At 55.5% G+C, this 18,875-nt stretch overlaps 1 protein-coding gene and 2 pseudogenes across 1 annotated transcript in view; all 3 read right to left on the reverse strand.

Moving 5' to 3' along the window:
• The window catches only part of LOC107973006 (cytosolic phospholipase A2 beta), a 30,923-nt gene extending 28,479 nt beyond the window's left edge, over nt 1–2,444 (reverse strand). Inside the window, exon 1 of the mRNA XM_054680345.2 lies at nt 2,352–2,444. The gene's annotated coding sequence lies outside the window, so the exon portion shown is untranslated. The remainder of the gene's footprint in view (nt 1–2,351) is intronic.
• A 484-nt stretch (nt 2,445–2,928) lies between these two features.
• Nucleotides 2,929–13,981, reverse strand: LOC112204355 (mitogen-activated protein kinase-binding protein 1-like; annotated as a pseudogene).
• Nucleotides 12,434–18,875, reverse strand: part of LOC129143468 (forkhead box protein D4-like 1) — a 33,133-nt pseudogene continuing 26,691 nt past the window's right edge.

Below are 18,875 nucleotides of genomic sequence, written 5' to 3' on the forward strand. Positions count from 1 at the left end.
GTGGCTGTAATTGCGCCTAGGGAGCTCCCACTCCACCAACTTGGAAGGGGTGGGGCTCCCACTTGTCCCCAGTTCCCGCCAGCTCTGTGGAACATGTGGCCCCAGCTGCCTCTCCTCTTCGCATTTTCCCCACAGCGGCGGCGGGCAAGGTGCATATGGCATGGCAGCTCTGACCACCCCAAACAAATGAGCCTAGTAGTCCTGTGTTCCGGAAACAGTAAAGAAGCCAGTTTGCAGGAGCAGGGTCTTTGTGCACATGTGTGAGTATTTTTGTACTCACAAGTACAAGTCCCTACAAGTCCCAGTTGCACCTTTGGCAGGGTGCTCGCAGGCTTCTGGGATGTGGCAGGGAGTGAGGTTCAGGCTGCAGCAGAGGGTCTGGGCTTAGGAGCAGGTCCTGCCCAGCCATGTGAGGGTGGGGGTGGTGCAGTCGGCTGCCTCGGGGATGCAGGGAACAGGGGACTCACTACCACCACTGCTGCTCCCAGAGCCGCTTCTGCTGCCCGACTTGTGCCTCCCCATTGCAGCCAGCATGATGACAGCATCTGCTTCAAACTGCCCGCCACTGTCATCAAAACTACTGGACTCAAACAATCCTCTTGCCTCAGGAGGGGGGACTACAGGCACATGCCACCACACGATGGTGTCTCACTATGTTGCCCACGCTGGTCTCGAATTCCTGGCCTCAAGAGATGCCTCCCACCTTGGTCTCCTGAAGTGCTAGGATTACAGGCGTGAGTACTGCACACAGCCTGGGATTCTGAAAATACATGGAAACTGCCATTTTTTCACCCTTTGGACTTCTGCAATTAGGGATTTGTTTTACTTGCTCACCATTTCCTTCAGAGAATGGCTGCTTTCCTCTCCTGGGACTTCCAAGTGAGAAAATTTCAAAAGGGATCCAAACAATTGCTTTGACTCCATAACTCTGCTAAGAATTTAACAAGGCCGGGAGCAGTGGCTTATGTGTTCCATGGTGTTCCAAAACTTTGGAATGCTGAGGTGGAAGGATTGTTTGAGGAATCTGAGAACAGCCTTGTCTCTACTAAAATTCAAAAAAATTAGCCAGGCGTGGTGGCGCATGCCTGTAGTCTCAGCTACTCCCAGGTGCTGAAGCAGGAGGATCTCTTGAACCTGGGAGGTCGAGGTGCAGTGAGCTATGATCGTGCCACTGCACTCCAGCCTGTGTGACACAGTAAGACCCTGTCTCAAAAAATATAAAGAATTTAACCAACAAACATACTCACACATGTGCAGAAGACGCTGCTCCTGCAGACTGGCTTCTTCACTGTTTCCTAAACACATCAGGCACACTCCCACAGAGGGCTTTGCCTGCACTTACCTTCTAACCTACTTCTTCTACTCTACAATGTACTCATTCAGTACACCGGTGGTTAATTGTCCACCTTCTCACTTAGAATGTAACAGGACATAGACTGTAAAAGACAGATTTGTTTTGTTCAGTGATGTATCTCAAACACACTGAACACAGCCCGGCACACAGAGATGCTGAATAAGTATTTGTTAAATCAATCCTCAAAGTATTCGTTGCAGCATTATTGAAAACAACGGATTGGACATGACCTAAGTGACTAAGTGAATACAGCACTAGCACACAGACGTGAAAAAGACTGAGGTAGAGGAATGTGAAATGATCTCCAAGATACACGGTGCAGAAGATTGTGTTTAGCAGGCTACTATTTGTACAAAAAAAGGGTAAAAAGTCGTGTGTGCACGGATATAAACAATCTTTGTGTAAGAATGCAAACTGGGGCTGGGAGGGAACCTCGCTTCATTTACATTGCGTACCATTGTATATTACATACCCATCACATACACAGGAGCCTGTGTTGCTGTTCAGTGGTAAGAAATCATTTAAAAATAGAAAAAAGAAGGCAGGAGGGAAGAGAGAAAGAAAGAAAAGGAATAAAAACCAAGCAGGGGAAGAGCCGGGGACCATTTGGTCAGCCTGCAATCCTCCCAAAGTGCGACAAGGGAGTTGAGGTCGGAGGCGGCGCACGTGGGGGAGGAATCCGACCACCACCTGTGTGCCTTCGATGAGCTTTCAACAAGGGCAACAGCAGGCTGCTCAAGACTGTAGGAAACACAGGGCTTCGCCGCGACCACGGTCAAGACGGCACCGGGCCTTGGGAATAACGTGAACAGAATCACCCAGGAAGCCGCGGGAGCGCGCGAACACGGGAGAAGGGAAGCAGGTTGCCACAGAAGAGCAACCCGAGCGGGGCCTCGGGGCAGTCGCACACACGAGGTTCCGAGCCCCCGGTGTCAGCGGCATCCCAGGGCCCCTCCCGTGTTCGGAAATCGCCGCAGCCTGTGGGAGAGCCACTCACCCCTCGCAGCGGCCGGGAATTCTCGTAACTCGCTCCGCACGGCTTCCAAAGCCGCCTCCGCCACGGCTGCGTCAGCGCCGGCCGAGACCCCGCCTTTCCCCGACGCCCCGCCGCAGGCCACACCCCCAGACCCTCGCCCCGCCCTTCCAGAGGCACCCGCCGCAGGCCACACCCCCAGCACACGCCCCGCCCTTCCAGAGGCACCCGCCGCAGGCCACACCCCCAGCACTCGCCCCGCCCTCCCCGGAGTCCTCGCCGCAGGCCACACCCCCAGCACCCCGCCCCGTCCTTCCAGAGGCACCCGCCGCAGGCCACACCCCCAGCACTCGCCCCGCCCTCCCCGGAGTCCTCGCCGCAGGCCACACCCCCAGCACCCCGCCCCGTCCTTCCAGAGGCACCCGCCGCAGGCCACACCCCCAGACCCTCGCCCCGCCCTTCCAGAGGCAGCCGCCGCAGGCCACACCCCCAGCACCCCGCCCCGTCCTGCCCCTGGACACACACCGGGTTCTGCCACCGAAGCGGTGGAGCGACTGGCAGCGCCCGCTTCGGCCTGCCCCACTGGGCCGGCATCCCAGGGTTAACAAACAATTGTGTTTATTGACAAGTTCATACATCAGTACAAACGGGCACGTTAAAAACAGCCCCCCCGCCCCATGCAGCCGAGGATGAGGAGGGAAGCGCCGCGACCTGCACAAAGTATAAAAGTTATAAATAAGGGGCTTTCAAAACAGGGCGGGGGCAAATCTGGAGTGGGGCGGCGGTTGCCGGTGGCCTCAGACATGCAGAAGGGGACGGGGCGCCGGCCGGGCCACGAGGCCCCCCACCCACATGGGGCAGAGGGCAGGAAAAGGGCGGCCACATTCTCACAAACTTCTGGCGAAGGGTAGCTCCCTCCTCGTGAAGGACCTGGCCCAGAGGGCGAACCTGAGTCCCACCTGCGGTGGGCGCGGCTGGTGTGGGAAGTGGGGGCACAGCAGGCACGGGCCCGCCCCCGCCGCCGCGGGAGTTCCAGGGCCATGCGGGTGGCGATGCTAGAGGAGTGGGGAAGGGCCAGGTTTGGAGCAGCTCAAGCGCACTCAGGCTGATGCCCCAGAGCTGGGAACCTTTTGTAACCCTTTTTCTTTTCTTTTTTTTTTTGAGATGGCGTGTAGCTTTATCACCTAGGTTGGAGTGCAATGGCGCGATCTCGGCTCACTGCAACCTCCACCTCCACCTCCAGGGTTCAAGCGATTCTCCTGCCTAAACCTCCCGAGTAGCTGGGATTACAGGAGCTCACCACCACGCCCAGCTAATTTTTTTATTTTTAGTAGAGACAGGGTTTCACCATGTTGGCCAGGCTGATCTCGATCACCTGACCTCGTGATCCACCCGCCTCGGCCTCCCAAAGTGCTGGGATTACAGGCTTGAGCCACCACACCTGGCCCGGAACCCATTTCTTTATAAGCCTCTGCCTATGGCGCAGCAGGGCGGGTGAAGGGGCTCTCGTGGCCTGAAGCTGTGGTAAAGCTGCTCTGACTTACCTGCAGCAGAGGGGAGCAGTAGGGCCCAGAAAAACCTTTCCTCAACTCTTCAACTGCCTCACGACATGGTCCCACTCTACCTCCTAGGGTCCCCTATCTCCTTTCCCTCACCCCTAATTACTGCCCTTTTACATTCTAACTTATCCCCTCACCTCTGCCACTTACCTGTCCCATCTACCACTTTTCTAGTGTCTCCTTTGGCCCCAGCACCTCCCTCCTCTCAAACTCCAGTATCCAGCACACCCGTGGGTGCCCAGCACTGCCTTTGAGGAGGCTCCTTCTATCTAAACCAGGTGTCCTATGGGCCATCTCGTATCAGCTAGGCTGTGGACACCAAGAATCCAGAATCTGGGTTCACTTAGTGTACTGCACCCCTTTTCTGCTCCCTGATAGGTGTTCCACATAAGCCAGGGTGGTGACGCTGAGGCAGGATGTGAAGAAACCAGGCACACAGCAGCCAGCCGGATACTCTGGCAACCAACACTCAACGGCGTGCCGTGCAGGTAGGTGTGTGTGTGTACATGTGTGCACGTGCATGCGTGTGATCTCATCTGTGGCCGAGGTCCTCAGGAGGTAGGCCAGCCCCCTGTAAACGAGGGATGTTCCAACACAGGCTTCTGACTAAGCATCATTCAGGATGCAGGGAGAAGGTGGCCTCTGGGCTCCAGCAGCCGGCTGGGGTCCAGGGTGGAGGACAGGGAAGAACAAGGGGCTGAGGAAAGGAGGCCAGAGCTTCATGTTTGCCCAGGTGAGGGCTTACTGTCCTGCAGCAATGTCCCACAGCTGGCTCAAGTTCTGGCCAAGAGAGTAAGGGGTCACAGGGAAATACAATGCCGGGCCCCTCTTGGAGGGAGAATGGGAGTGGAATGTGCGGGCTCAGGTCCAAATACCAACTCAAGTCTCCTGGTGGCTGGGGACACCCTGGAGGGCCAGATGGCTCTGCCTTTCTGAGCTGCCAGGTATTGGGGAAAACCACCCTGCTCTGGCAGCCAGGGGAGTGCAGCTGGTGTGAGAGGGGAAGTGCAGGTAGAGGTGAAGGCCCACAGTTGGCTGACGGGCACTGAATGCCACATCACCTCTCACCTCGACCCCAGAGTACCTTGTGTATGCTCCACCACAGGGAGCTAATCCCTGCAGTAATTTCAAATGGCTTCTAAGAGAGGGCCAGCCCTTCCCAGATTCCTAGATGGGGCAGGCTGCCCTCTTACCTCTCACAGCACCAAGATGACAAAGACCCAAGACCTGTCCCTGCCACTGGAGGGGCTGTGGAGGCAGAAGTTCCAAGGAAGTGAGGCAACAGTCAGGGAAACAAATTAATAAATACAGGCCCCCCACGAGGAGCGGCTGGGAAGGCTGCTTTGCCTCTGAACACTACTCCCTGCTTTCCACTCCAAGCAGCCCCGCAGGTTTTGGTGAGGGGCAGAGGGGCTGCAGTTTGGAATCGCTGGGGCATTCATTCACTTGGGACAGGCTTCCAGAACTCAGAGTTTGCGTTCCATACGCCGTTCCACGGCTTGAAGCAACAGTTCCGAGTATTGCTCCAGCAGGGCCTGTGTCTGCTTGGCTCCCACAGCCCCAGGGCTGCTGCCTGGGCTGGACAGCACAGCCCCAGCCACAGCTTCCAGCTCCTGTCGCACTGAAGAGAAGGTGTCTCTGAGGAGCTGGGCAATCTGACTTTGCTCTGCTGAGGGCATCTTGCAGCCAGCCACCTGAAACACCCCCAGAAGCGAGGTGGAGGAGCCTGTCAACAGACATATAAAAGTGAGGGGCCCCACCTGGGTCCAGCCTGCCTCAGAAGGGACTAGCTGGGAACTCTACCCGCCAAGATCAGCATGTATGGCCAGGGAACATGGGATGCAGGCAGACTCTGGGGGTGACGCCCAAGGAGGAACCCATTGGATTGCAGAACCGTCTACATCTTATAAGCAACTCCTTATGACAACTCCGGCAGAATCTGCTTTCCCTTTCAAAGTTTGGGCCTTCTTGGACTGTCCCCTATGTCTAAGGGGGCCAAATAATTCATGGATATGAAAAAGGATGCCATTAATAATTACACTGGGACAACGACATAAACTGGGATTGTCCTGAGCCAACTAGGAGGTGTGGTCTCTTCAGGCCTCACCTCCTGAGGGAAATCTCCAGCTCTTAACCAGAAATGACCGCAGGTGCCCGGTACAAGAGGCTAGCCTGGCCTCTAACCCCCTCACCTGTGCTGCCCAAGATGTTCTTGAGTGTGCCATCCTGTCAGCACAAGAGGCTAGCCTGGCCTCTAACCCCCTCACCTATGCTGCCCAAGATGTTCTTGAGTGTGCCATCCTGTCAGTACAAGAGGCTAGCCTGGCCTCTAACCCCCTCACCTGTGCTGCCCAAGATGTTCTTGAGTGTGCCATCCTGTCAGCACAAGAGCCTTAGCATACTGTTCTGGACATGGTTATCCGAAACACCCAGCACTAATGACGTGCCCGCCCTCCTGCCGGGGGGCACCTAACACCCACCGAGTGGTAGAGCCGCACTGCCTGGCGCACGCTGCCGCGGAGCTCTGCCACCAGCTGCTCACACTGCTCCAGGCTCACCGCTGGCTCTGAAAGAGATGGATACAGCTCAGTGAGGCCCAGCATGTAGCCCTTTCAGGCCTCCGCACCCAAGACACTCAGAGCGGGAGAGACCTAGCCCTCAGCATTGCACCCCCCACTTGCCCTCAGTCCCTTCCTCTTGGCTTCTCTTCCAACGGCCTCCCCAACACCACACAAACAAGGTCCAGAGGAGACGGCCAGCCCCAAGTTCAGAAGCCACTGAATGGGCAAGTGAGTCACAAGGAAATCATGAAGGTTAGCAGGAGGGTCTCACCATCAGGGGTGTGACTTACGGACCTGCGACAGGAGCAGACAGGACAAGAAACACCAGAAGCTGTACCCACAGAAATGGGATGGAGCCAGACAGTGGCCAACAGAGAGGGGAGAGTAAGGATGGGGCAGGAGATGAGAGCTGGGGAGCTGTGCACACCTGAATCCTGGCTCAGGGCTGCCCCTGGCTTGGTGCATTCCATGGGGTTGGGAGTCTTCTCAGGGGGTGGGGGCTGCAAGTTTTCAGGGCCTTGGAAGAGGCTGCTGACTGGCAGCTGCTGGGCACAGGGGCTGCTGGGCCCAGGATGAGCCTGGCACTCTCTCCTAGGCTTGGGAGTGGTGCCCTCCCCCAAACAGGCCCATCTCTCAGTTGTACTGTGAGCTTTTCCTAGGCCCACCGGGAAGCCAGGCTTTTCTGCCTCACCAGGGGCCCGGCCTTTGGTGATGGGAGAGAATGCAGCCAGGGTAGGACGGTCAGGCAGTGGTTTGGGGATGTCCAGGACCAGGTGAGCCCGGCTGGGCAGGGCCAGCTTGCTGAGTGGTGAGACTCGGATGGGGGCATGAGCTTAAGGTTCAGCCACCAGGCCCAGGTTCTCCCCAACAGAGATACTGCGGGATATCTTGGCCATGGAACTGGTGGTGGGGTTCTGATAGGAGTGAGGCCGAGACGGACGGCCATCAGCTGGGGGCAGGGAGCCCAGACCATCCTGAGCTTCGACCTCCCAAGACAGCAGTGCGCCTGGTGAAGGGGCCTGCAGACTGGCCTCATGTCTTTCTGCAAAGGAGACAGAGGTATACACAGGTCAGGTGTTGAGGAAGGCATCCCAGGTGCCAAAACCCAATCCCGAAGAGCTGCTGTTCCCCTCCACATGCCCATTAAGGGACACCTAGTGGCCAGCACAGTGGCACATCAGGGCCACACCAGGCCCTCCCTCCTCTAGCATGTACATGTGTTCCATACACCCTGCACCCTGGCACTGAACCCATCAGGCTCCTCACACTGTGGCACCAGACTGTGCACAGACTGGGCCTTCTGGAGTCCAGAAAAGGGGCTGGCTGTGGCCACTCTCTTGGGAGCCCAGCTGCTGTCAGGGTTGAGACGGCATCATGGCAACAGCACAGAGGCTGCCTGCTGGGGGCTGGGGTTGCCAGAGGACGGTTCCACCTCCGGGGGTGCTCCAGGGGGATTGGCACCATTGCCTCTCGGCTGCTCACCAGATGCCTGTGGCACCTGGGCTGGTCTCGACATCAGTGCCAGGCTTGAGGAGGACGGGGATGGTTCCCTACAGGGAGGAAATGTGGGAGAAGGCCCAGAGAAGGCTCAATGCTCCTCCCTGCCAAAATGGCGAGAAACTCATAGCACCAGGGCACTAGGAGAGAACCAGCACAAAGCCAGATAGGGCTGGGGAAAGGCCAGTTAGCCCAAAACCGGGAGTGCAAAACACCCCGCGCATGGAGAGACAAAACACTGGAGAGGAGAGGGCAGCAGCCCTGGGAGGCCAGGAGAGCCAGAGCTGCTGCTGGGGGGTAGGGGGCCTCTGTACCTGAGTGGGCGGGTCTGTACTTGCAACAGGAATCGTGAAGAGATACTCCGAGACTCTGACCTCTCTGGGACCTGCACTGGGGCCCCTACCAAGGTCAGAGAAATCATGAATTGGGGCAAAAACCAAGCCCTTGCCCCAGATTTTGCCTCCTTGAGACCCCCAGCCACAGCCTATACCCTGGGACCCTCCTCTCAGGTAGGCAAGGAGGGGAGAAGGGCAAATTGCAGGCACTAAATGCTGGCCCTCTGACCACACCTGGAGCAGCTCCACTGGCCAGAGTCTCAAAGTGCTGTTTTAGAAACTGCTCCTGGTCTGGAGTCTGGGGGCTGCCCTCCTGTAGCCCATAGGGGCCCATGCCTCCCTCCTCTTCTTCCTCTTCTTCATCGCCCTCAGCTGGCTCTTCAAGGTCTGAGGAGATGCCATCCACACTGAGGGGCTCCGTGCTCTCAGAGTCTGGGTGTGGGGAGGGGAGAGAGGCATCGCACTGCACCCATCTGTTGCCAGAGCCTCCCCACCCACCTCCAGGCCCCACCCCCCATGGCCCCTCCCTCCAGGCTACAGCCTCACCTTCAGTGGGATGCTCCGGGCTGGAAAGGCAGCTGCTGCTGTAATCCACAGAGCAGGCACTGTTAGGGCTGTGCTTTTCTGAGCTCCTGCTGCCTGGATACACTCTTCCCAGAGTTCCCCGGGCTGGAGCCTGCACTTGGAACTCACTGTCAGGATTCCAGCAGGGAGAAGAAAAGGCAGTGAGCAGGGGTAGGCAGCAGCCCCGCTGGACTCCTGCCTGTGATCAGGATGAGGAATGAGGCAGTGGTGAGCTGGAAGGAAAGCCCTGAGTATCCTGGGGGCCAACCCTCCCTCGACTAAAGAACACTCATAGGGAGGGGAAGACGGGGGCACGAGGTCTGGCTAGGGCAGGATCCTTGCCTGGTATCCATGGTGGGGTTGTCACTCGGCTCCGGGTAGACAATACCATCTTCAATGGGTGCAGGTTCCAGATCTTGGGCAAAGACCCCTTCCTCTTGTGACAATAATCGGATAATATGGGGATAGGAACAAGGTTGGGAAGCCTGAGGCCGAGGGGGCTTTTCATTCTGGGAACACACAAAGGGATGTTAACAGAGCAGAGGTGACAGATGAGGCAGTGGTAGCTGGGGTGTCAGCCCTGAGTATCCTGGGGGCCAACCCTCCCCTTGGAGAAGAGGTGGAGGTGAGTAAGGATGCGGTGTGCACTCATTCAAGGGGAAGCTGAAAGACAGACATCGAGAAGCCAGGCTGGGCTCCAGTTGCTGATGTGAGCTTCTGGATGAACTGTATTAGCACTCTGGGCTGCCAACCTCCAGCTACCACTTAATACCAAGAGTCCTCCAAGAAACCCAGCCCAGGGCAAAGGCCACTTTTGCCTCTCTACCCCAACCCCTCCCCTGCCTATCCTGATGACCAAACCATACAGCCCAGCCACCCCCATCCTGGCTTTGCAGTTCAGGTTACCCATGTGCCACAGGGGCAGAGCAAGCATAGCTGGACCAGTGCTCAGGTCCCAGCTGGTGGCAAAGGCTGCCTAAGGCCCCTTGGAACTCTCTAGAGAGCTGGGAGAAAGCAGGCTCACCTGGCTAGTGAGTGAAGTCTCAAGGGCCTGCTGCCCATGCTTCCTGGGACCAGATGGGATGATGGCCAGCGAGTCCTGGCTAGGGTCCTGCAGGCTTGGGGCCAGTGTTTCCAGCTGCCGCAGATCCAGCATGGATCTAACGCTCAGTTCCACACCTGGCTGAACCCAGCACCCTCTTCTTCTGGGTCCTGGGTTGGCTGCAGGAGCTGGGTCCAGGAACCCCACGGACTCCTGTGCCTGGTGGGAGGTAGGGGGTGGGGGAGGAGTAACAACAACCACACAGTCAGATCAACAAATATCCACATATCCCTTACTATGTGCCTGGCACACTACACATGCTAGCTTACTTCATCCTCACAGCAACCTTTTGAAATGGGCACTAGTATCATCCTTGTTTTACAGATGAGGAGACTGAAGCACAGGGGGCTTAAGTGACCAGTCTGCGTCCCACAGACAGTAAGTGGCCTGCAGGTTAGTCTGGCTCCAGAGTTCACGCTCTTAGCTGCATTCTGCATCCTCTGGCACAGGAACCCCTAGTCTCAGCCTTCACCTGGTATCGTGGATGCCTCAGAGCTGGGGGTCTCTAAAAGTCTCCCACTCTGAGGACAGCCCCAGCAGCAACCACTTACTACCAAGAGTCCCCCAAGAAACCCAGCCCAGGGCAAAGGCCACTTCTGCCTGTCTACCCCAACCACTCCTTTTGCCTCTCTACCCCAATCACTCCAATAGCTGGGGGCCCCAAAGTCCCTTCACAGCACCAAGGACAAACCTATAGCCCAGGCCTGAGACCCCTGGCCCAGTCAGGGTGCTCCAGAGACACCACAGCATCATCACTCTGTGAAACTGTTGCTGACAACGGAAGGTACTGGTGCTTGGGAAGTTGCTCTGAACACCTTGATCCCCCTTTGGCCACCCCAGGGCAGTCGCTGAGTTATGGGTCCCCTCATGGCCTTTTCCCTCTAACTATTCTGGAAGTTCTCCGCTTACCTCCTAACCGGGGTCTTTAGAACTGTTTCTCCAGATCTCCGCTCTTTTGATCCTTGATTTCCTGCATTTTAGTTCTAACTATCTGGCTTAGGGGTCCTTTGTCCTCTCCACCTTGAGCTCTTCTCTGATGATATTTACTTCCAGGCACCAGGCAGCTGAACAAGTGCCCCACCTCCCCAGTGCTGACTAACCCTGTGCTCCATCCACCCCAACTGGTCCACAGGAAGGAAATACCTGGGCTTTCTTCACCCCACACCCAGGACCGGCCCAGCTGCTTCAACTTCCCTGACAAGGCCTTCCTTGGACACAGGAGTGCAGCATGTGGGCAGACCCCAGGCCCCAGTACCCTACCAGGCCCAGAGAGCCCTGTTCTCACAGCTCCCTTTGCCTCCTCTAACCTTGGAAGAACATTTTAACAATGGTGACTCACCCGACTCATCTCCCAGTGGGACAGGCTTCGGGGCAAGGCTGGGCTGAGGACCGAGGCTAGACAGAAACAGGCAGTCAGAGGAAGTGTCTCCTGCCCCCTTGCCCCCACCCAACCCTGGAGCCCTGGCCCCATCAGCCCATACCCTGTGTGGCCACAATGATGCCTCAGTTTCCTCAGCTCACACTGCTCTCACCCCACAGTCTCAGAAAAACCATATCTAGCCATCATACCAACTAGGACCTGTCTGCCCCCACACCCAACTGCCACAGACCCAGTGCCTTCTTGGTTCTCTTGGCAAGGACGGGCAGTGCTGGAAGTTCTTCTTCAGTCCCCTCATCTTCTCCCTCCTTGTCACTGTCTGATGAGAGAGCCGGTCCAGGAGACAGCATTGATGGGACCTGGTGCCTGAGTCCGAGACAAGGAAGGGCATGGGGAGAGGAGACTCAAAAGGGGGAGAGGAGGCTCAATGGTGGAAGAAGGAAGAGGAGACTCAATGAGGGGAAGAGGAGATTCAATAGGGGGAGAGGAGACTCAACAGGGGGAAGAGGCTGACATCATGGATCCTTGTGTGAGAGGTAAGGTCTTGGGAGACAGAGTTGCTGAATGGCAGGCCCAAAGCATGGAGGAAGTGCAGTGAGGTCCCAGCAAGCCGTCTGCACACCCACCCATCACTTGCCCACATTCTGTTCTCACCGGTTGGGTCCAGAAGCCCTTTGGGGAGAGGATGGTCCTTGCTGCTTGCCGCCCCGCTGACGCTGGCGCAACTCGGCCAGACGCTGCCTCATGCTGATGGTCATCTCAGAGCTCAGGCGTCACACAAATATGCAGCTGGGGTAAAGCCACACAGTTGGCTGAAGGAGGGGCAGGTAGAATGGCTAGCGCCATTCGTTCCCCTTATCCATGGACGTGTATCAATTACTTGCACTTAGTTCAGAATCTTTAGCCACTCCATGTTCATGGTTATTTCATTTATTCAATGTAGTAACATGTTTAAACCTCTCCCGTCCTGGAAAAAAAAAAGTCCTACATTTAACCCTATCTCCCTCTTTAGCTTAAAGTCATCTGTAATCTTCCTTGCCATTTATTTACTCCATGTCCCAGGTTGAACAGTATCCACATGCCCCCAAAAATTCATGTTCTCCCTAGGAATCTTAGAATGTGACTTTATTTGGAAATAGGGTTGTTGCAGATGTAATTAGTTAGGAGTGGACCCTTAATCCACTATGACTGGTGTCGGTGTCCTTAGAAGAAGAATAGAGGGAATGCAGAGGCACACACAGAGAGGAGGCCATGTGATGATGGGGGCAGAAACTGGGGTGATGTATCTACAAGCCAAGGAATGTCAGGGCTTGCAGGAAACCCCAGAAGCGAATGGAAAGGCATGGAGCAGATTCTTCCTGGAATCTTCAGAGAGAGCATGGTGCTGCCAACACCTCGTTTTGAACTTCTAGCTTCCAAAACTGTGAGAGAAAAAATTTCTGTTGTTTTAACAAGACACCCAGTTTCTGGTATTTTGTGACAGCAGACCTAGAAACTGAATATACCCTTTAAACCACCACCGTTTTCCTTTTGGTTCCAAGATTCTTTTGTGTATGACCTGCGAGAGCCAAATCCAGTCTTTATTTGGCCTCTCTGGAGCACGTGCAACTCATTTATTCCTTATTGATGCTTCTCCCCAACATCCTTCTCGGCCTCCTTCATTGCTTCCTAATCTCACAGCCAGCTACCGCATACTGGAGTCCCTGGGTTCATCACCACCTTTTCCCACTGTGTTCCTGCTCCACCGCAATCTCATCCAAATACCAGCTCTCCTCCCACCCCCATGCTGATGATTCCCCAAGCCCTCTGGCCTAAGCCTCTCTCCTGAGATCTACTTTGAGTTCCCCACTGCCTCCTGGACATTTCCACCTAGAACTTGTACAAGCACTTCAAAAACTACGTGGCTAAAATGGAAGTCATGGTCTAGAAGCCTCCTTCCCAAATAAACCTGCTTTTCCTCCTGTAACCTGCATGTCAATGAGAGGCTTCACGTTCACACAGGGGCATAAGCCAGACACCTGGCATCTTCTTGGGCTTCTCCTCTGCACCCTTGGCCGTGGTCACTGAAGCCAAAGGACTCTGCCCATAAGGGTTTGGGGAATGTATCCTCTGCATCCCTGCTGCAGCTGCTTCAGCTCAGCCTCTTACCACCTCTTGTGGCTAGCGGAGACCTCCACTACACCAGACTTTCATGCTGCTCTGGGAGCGCTTTCTTATACCACCTTGTTTTAAGCCATTCCCCTGCTTCGAATGCTTCAGGGTTTCCTGGTCACCTGCAGGATGCTGTCCTTAGCATTCCTCCACTTGGAATAACAACGCCTTGTAGCATCTGGCTTTCAGGAGTTTAGAGTGGAGGGGCTCTGCATTCAACTCCAGGACCTACCACATACTTGGTGCTTGGCCCTGGGCAACATACTTACTCTCTCTGTGCCTCAGATTCCTCACCTGAAAATGGGGATAATAATAGTACCTACCTCATAGGGTTGTTGTAAAGATTAAATGAGCGAATATGTTCAGAGTACCCGGAACTGTGTCCAGCATGTCGTAAGTGGGCACTAAATATTAACTGTTGTTGCTGTTAAGTATTACCTTTCCCCACTCGTTTCTGTACAGCTTCCCATGTGCGTTGTTTTCCAGCCAATCAGAACACTCTTCCATCTTAGAAGAAAAAAAAAGAAGCCCCACCTGTGTTCCCCTGGCTCTTGGCCTTGACACACACTGTCTGGAATACCTTTCCCACAACCTCTCCTCCCATGCGCCCTATGAACATACTTCGACTGATCTTTTCTAACGTAAGTACCCTCCCCTGCAGTCAAGCATGCTCTTCACTGAGCCTTCATAAGGACCTTGTGCTCACCTCTATTGCAGCACAGATCACACTGCATTATAAAGGACCATCTCCTGTCTCTCTGTCCATCTTTCAGCGTTTGCTGTATTGATCTTAGTGATGTCAGCACGTGGCACTCAGCTAGACAAAGAAAGCAGGCTCAATAAAGGCTGGTAGAATTAAGTAAAGAATTGTATAAAGGCATTAAATAGAGATGGGGTACAAATATGTTCCAGGCTGCCTGGGATAGTCCTGGTTTAGGCCATGGTCCTGATATAATTACTAACAACACCCTCTTTCACTGTCAAAAATATCTCCTTTGGACAATACATTATAAGGTCACTCTAGGTATTAGAGCTGTGATTCTCACCCTATCAGGCCCAATTTTCTCTTTGCTTAACAGCTATTTTAGAATACCCTATGCACTATCTTTAAATGGGATTGATAGGCAATAGAAACTGCCAATAACAGAATTTCAAAAAAACCAATGTAATACCCTAAATAGAATGCTAAATGGAAAATGAAAGAGATTTTTTTAAAAGTAGCTTAAACTAAAATTATGTGTGCAGTATTTTGATGTGTAAATGCTTAGGTCTTACACTTCTGGCCAAGATGGAGTAACAGAGACCAAAATTACTTTCTGACCTAAAACAACAAAAATACTGGACAAAATATATGAAACTATGGCCCTCAAGCAACAAAGGGAATCAATCACTGGAATCAAGCATCAAAAGGCAGTGATCCTCAAGAAATGAGAAACAAATGAGGCTAGCCCCACAATTGACCTCCCAAACACCTTAGAAAACTTTCCAGGCCACAGCACAGGAAGAAAGAATGCAGATGGAGCTCAGAGATCTTCCTGAGTTGAGAGGACAGAACTGTGAGTCTGGGAAGGCCAATGTGGCTAGAATTCATAGGGCAGAATATTGAGGAGGAGAGGGCTGTACAGAGACAGAGCTCTGGAAATCTGAAGATAATACTTACCCTCCTTGACTGTTTAACAGAGTAGTGATCAGAGTATGCAGGTATGAAAATCGCCTGAGAGGCTGGACCCGGTGGCTTGCACCTGCAATCCCAGCACTTTGGGAGGCTGAGGTGGGTGGATCACAAGGTCAGGAGATGAGACCATCCTGGCAAACATGGTGAAACCCCATCTCTACTAAAAATACAAAAATTAGCTGTGTGTGGTGACACACGCCTCTAGTCCCAGCTACTCAGGAGGCTGAGGCAGGAGAATCTCTTGAACCTGGGAGGCAGTGGTTGCAGTCACCCGAGATCCAGCAAAGCATGGGCAACAGAGCAAGACTCAGTCTCAAAAAAAAAAAAAAAAGAAAGAAAAAAGAAAACTGCCTGAGAATGGAAAAAGAATCATCCACAAAGAGAGCCAGCCCCTCTTCCCCCCTGGCTCTTGGGACCCCGATCGCAAGGTGGGGAGGCACCTCGCGAGGCGGAGACTGAGAGCCAGCTCCTCTTCCCCCCCTGGCTCTTAGGACCCCCATCGCAGGAAGGGGAGGCACCCCCCGCGAGGCGGGGACTGAGAGACAGCCCCCCTTCCCCCACTGGCTCTTAGGATGCCCATCGCAGGGGGGGGAGGCACCCCCAGCGAGGCGGGGTCTCAGAGCCAGCCCCTCTTCCCCCACTGGCCCTTAGGATCCCCATCGCAGGGGGGGGAGGCACCCCCAGCGAGGCGGGGTCTCAGAGCCAGCCTCTCTTCCCCCACTGGCTCTTAGGACCCCCATCGCAGTGGGGGGGAGGCACCCCCAGCGAGGCGGGGACTGAGAGACAGCCCCTCTTCCCCCACTGGCCCTTAGGATCCCCATCGCAGGGGGGGGAGGCACCCCCCGCGAGTCGGGGTCTCAGAGCCAGCCCCTCTTCCCCCACTGGCTCTTAGGACCCCCATCACAGGGGGGGAGGCACCCCCAGCGAGGCGGGGTCTCAGAGCCAGCCTCTCTTCCCCCACTGGCTCTTAGGACCCCCATCGCAGTGGGGGGGAGGCACCCCCAGTGAGGCGGGGACTGAGAGACAGCCCCTCTTCCCCCACTGGCCCTTAGGAACCCCATCGCAGTGGGGGGAGGCACCCCCCGCGAGGCAGGGACTGAGAGTCAGCCCCTCTTCCCCCACTGGCTCTTAGGACCCCCATCGCGGGGGGGGGATGCACCCCTCGCGAGGCGCGGACTTAGAGCCAGCCGCTCTTCCCCCCCTGGCTCTTGGGACCCCCATCACAGGGAGGGCAGGCACCCCCCGTGAGGCGGTGACTGAGAGCCAGCCCTTCTTCCTCGCCCAACTCTGAGGATCCCCATCACACGGGGGAGGCACACCCCACGAGGTGGGAACTGAGAGCCAGTCCCTCTTCCCCCCCTGGCTTATGACCCCCATCGAGGATTCTAAGATCCTTAGGACCGACCTGGAGGGCTGTGGGTATTAGGTGTCCAAGAAGAAAACTCAGATCTGCCGACGACCGCAGGTACCTTACTTGGGATTTACTATTCGACAGGTGTCCGAAAGCAGCCCGGGATCCCAAAGAAAGCAGGTCATTTGAAATCTACCGGAGCCTAAGGGCAGAAGGCTGGTGAGAGAATTCCTAGGAGCTGTGGGGTTTTGTAGACTGCAGAGCCCAAACTTTGCAGTATTAGCCAGTCCTTTGTATGACGTCACAAAGGGGGCGGGGACCAGGAACATTTGGAATGGGGATTCCAACCACAGCAAGTCTTTCATGACTTAAAGGAAAAACTTCTGCAAGCCCCAGCCCAGGGGCTACCGGATCTCACAAAGCCTTTTCCATTGTATGCGTCAGAGAAAAGATGGCAGCTGGACTTTAAACCCAAACTGTGGAGCCCTGGCTGAGGCCGGTGGCCTACCTCTCTAAGCAGCTAGACAGGGTTTCTAAAGGATGGCCCCCCTGTTTGAGGGCCTTGGCAGCAACTGCCCTGCTAGTACAAGAAGCAAATCAGCTGACTCTTGGGTAAAACCAGAACATAAAGGCCCCCCAAGCTGTGGTGACTGAAAGCCAGCCCCTCTTCCCCTCCTGGCTCTTAGGACCCACATCGCAGGAAGGGGAGGCACTCCCCGCGAGGCGGGGACTGAGAGACAGCCCCTCTTCCTCCTGGGCCCTTAGGACCCCCATCGCAGGGGGAGGAGGCACCCCCGGCGAGGCGGGGACTGAGAGCCAACCCCTCTTCCCCCCCTGGCTCTTAGGACCCCCATCGCAGGGGGAGGAGGCACCCCCCACGAGGCGGGTACAGAGAGCCAGCCCTTCTTCTGCTCCTGGCTCTTAGGACCCCCATCGAAAGGGGGTGAGGCACCCCCCGTGAGGCGGGGACTGAGAGCCAGCCCCTCTTCCCCCACTGGCCCTTAGGTCCCCCATTGCATGGGGAGGAGGCACCCCCCGTGAGGCGGGGTCTCAGAGCCAGCCTCTCTTCCCCCACTGGCCCTTAGGACCCCCATCGCAGGGGGGGGAGGCACCCCCTGTGAGGCGGGGTCTCAGAGCCAGCCCCTCTTCCCCCACTGGCCCTTAGGACCCCCATTGCAGGGGGGGAGGCATCCCCCATGAGGTGGGGTCTCAGAGCCAGCCCCTCTTCCCCCACTGGCCTTTAGGACCCCCATCGCAGGGGGGGGAGGCACCCCCCGTGAGGCGGGGTCTCAGAGCCAGCCCCTCTTCCCCCACTGGCCTTTAGGACCCCCATCGCAGCGGGGGGAGGCATCCCCCGTGAGGCGGGGTCTCAGAGCCAGCCCCTCTTCCCCCACTGGCTCTTAGGACCCCCATCGCAGTGGGGGGAGGCACCCCCACGAGGCGGGGACTGAGAGCCAGCCCCTCTTCCCCCGCTGGCTCTGAGGATCCTCCGTGGACTCACAGCATCTTTACCATATTGTGAGTAACATCATCTCCCCCTCTGGAGATTACGAAATCTTTCACAGACGGGTGTACACCCATCTGTATTGGGAGTAATATTATCCTCTTCCTCCCTGAATATGAAGAACAGTATCACAGGGGTGTTTCTACTCCCTGCGATATCGCGTGTCATATCCTCCTCTCCCACGTTGCAATTAGAAGGAATATCAGTGGGGGCGTGTCCACCTGTAGGGAAAAGAGAAATCAGACTGTCACTGTGTCTATGTAGAAAGGAAAGACATAAGAGACTCCATTTTGAAAAAGACCTGTCCTTTAAACAATTGCTTTGCTGAGATGTTGTTAATTTGTAGCTTTGCCCTAGCCGCTTGGCCCCAGCCACTTTGACCCAACCTGGAGCTCACAAAAACATGTGTTGTATAAAATCAAAGTTTAAGGGATGTAGGGCTGTGCAGGACGTGCATTGTTAACAAAATGTTTACCAGCAGTATACTTGGTAAAAGTCATCGCCATTCTCTAGTCTCAATAAACCAGGGACACAATGCACTGTGGAAAGCCGCAGGGACCTCTGCCCTTGAAAGCAGGGTATTGTCCAAGCTCTCTCCCCATCTGATAGTCTGAAATATAGCCTCATGGGATGAGAAAGACCTGACTGTCCACCAGCCCGACACCTGTAATGGGTCTGTGCTGAGGTGGATTAGTAAAAGAGGAAAGCCTCTTGCAGCTGAGATGGAGGAAGGCCACTAGCTCCTGCTTGCCCCTGGGAACTGAATGTCTCGGTGTAAAACCCGATTCGTTCAACTCTGAGATAGGAGAAAAGCTGCCCTGTGGCGGGAGGCGAGACATGTTTGCAGTAACACTGCCTTGTTCTTCTTTAC

This window comes from Pan troglodytes, chromosome 2 (assembly GCF_028858775.2).
Source record: "Pan troglodytes isolate AG18354 chromosome 2, NHGRI_mPanTro3-v2.0_pri, whole genome shotgun sequence".
In the NCBI taxonomy this organism is placed as follows: domain Eukaryota; kingdom Metazoa; phylum Chordata; class Mammalia; order Primates; family Hominidae; genus Pan; species Pan troglodytes.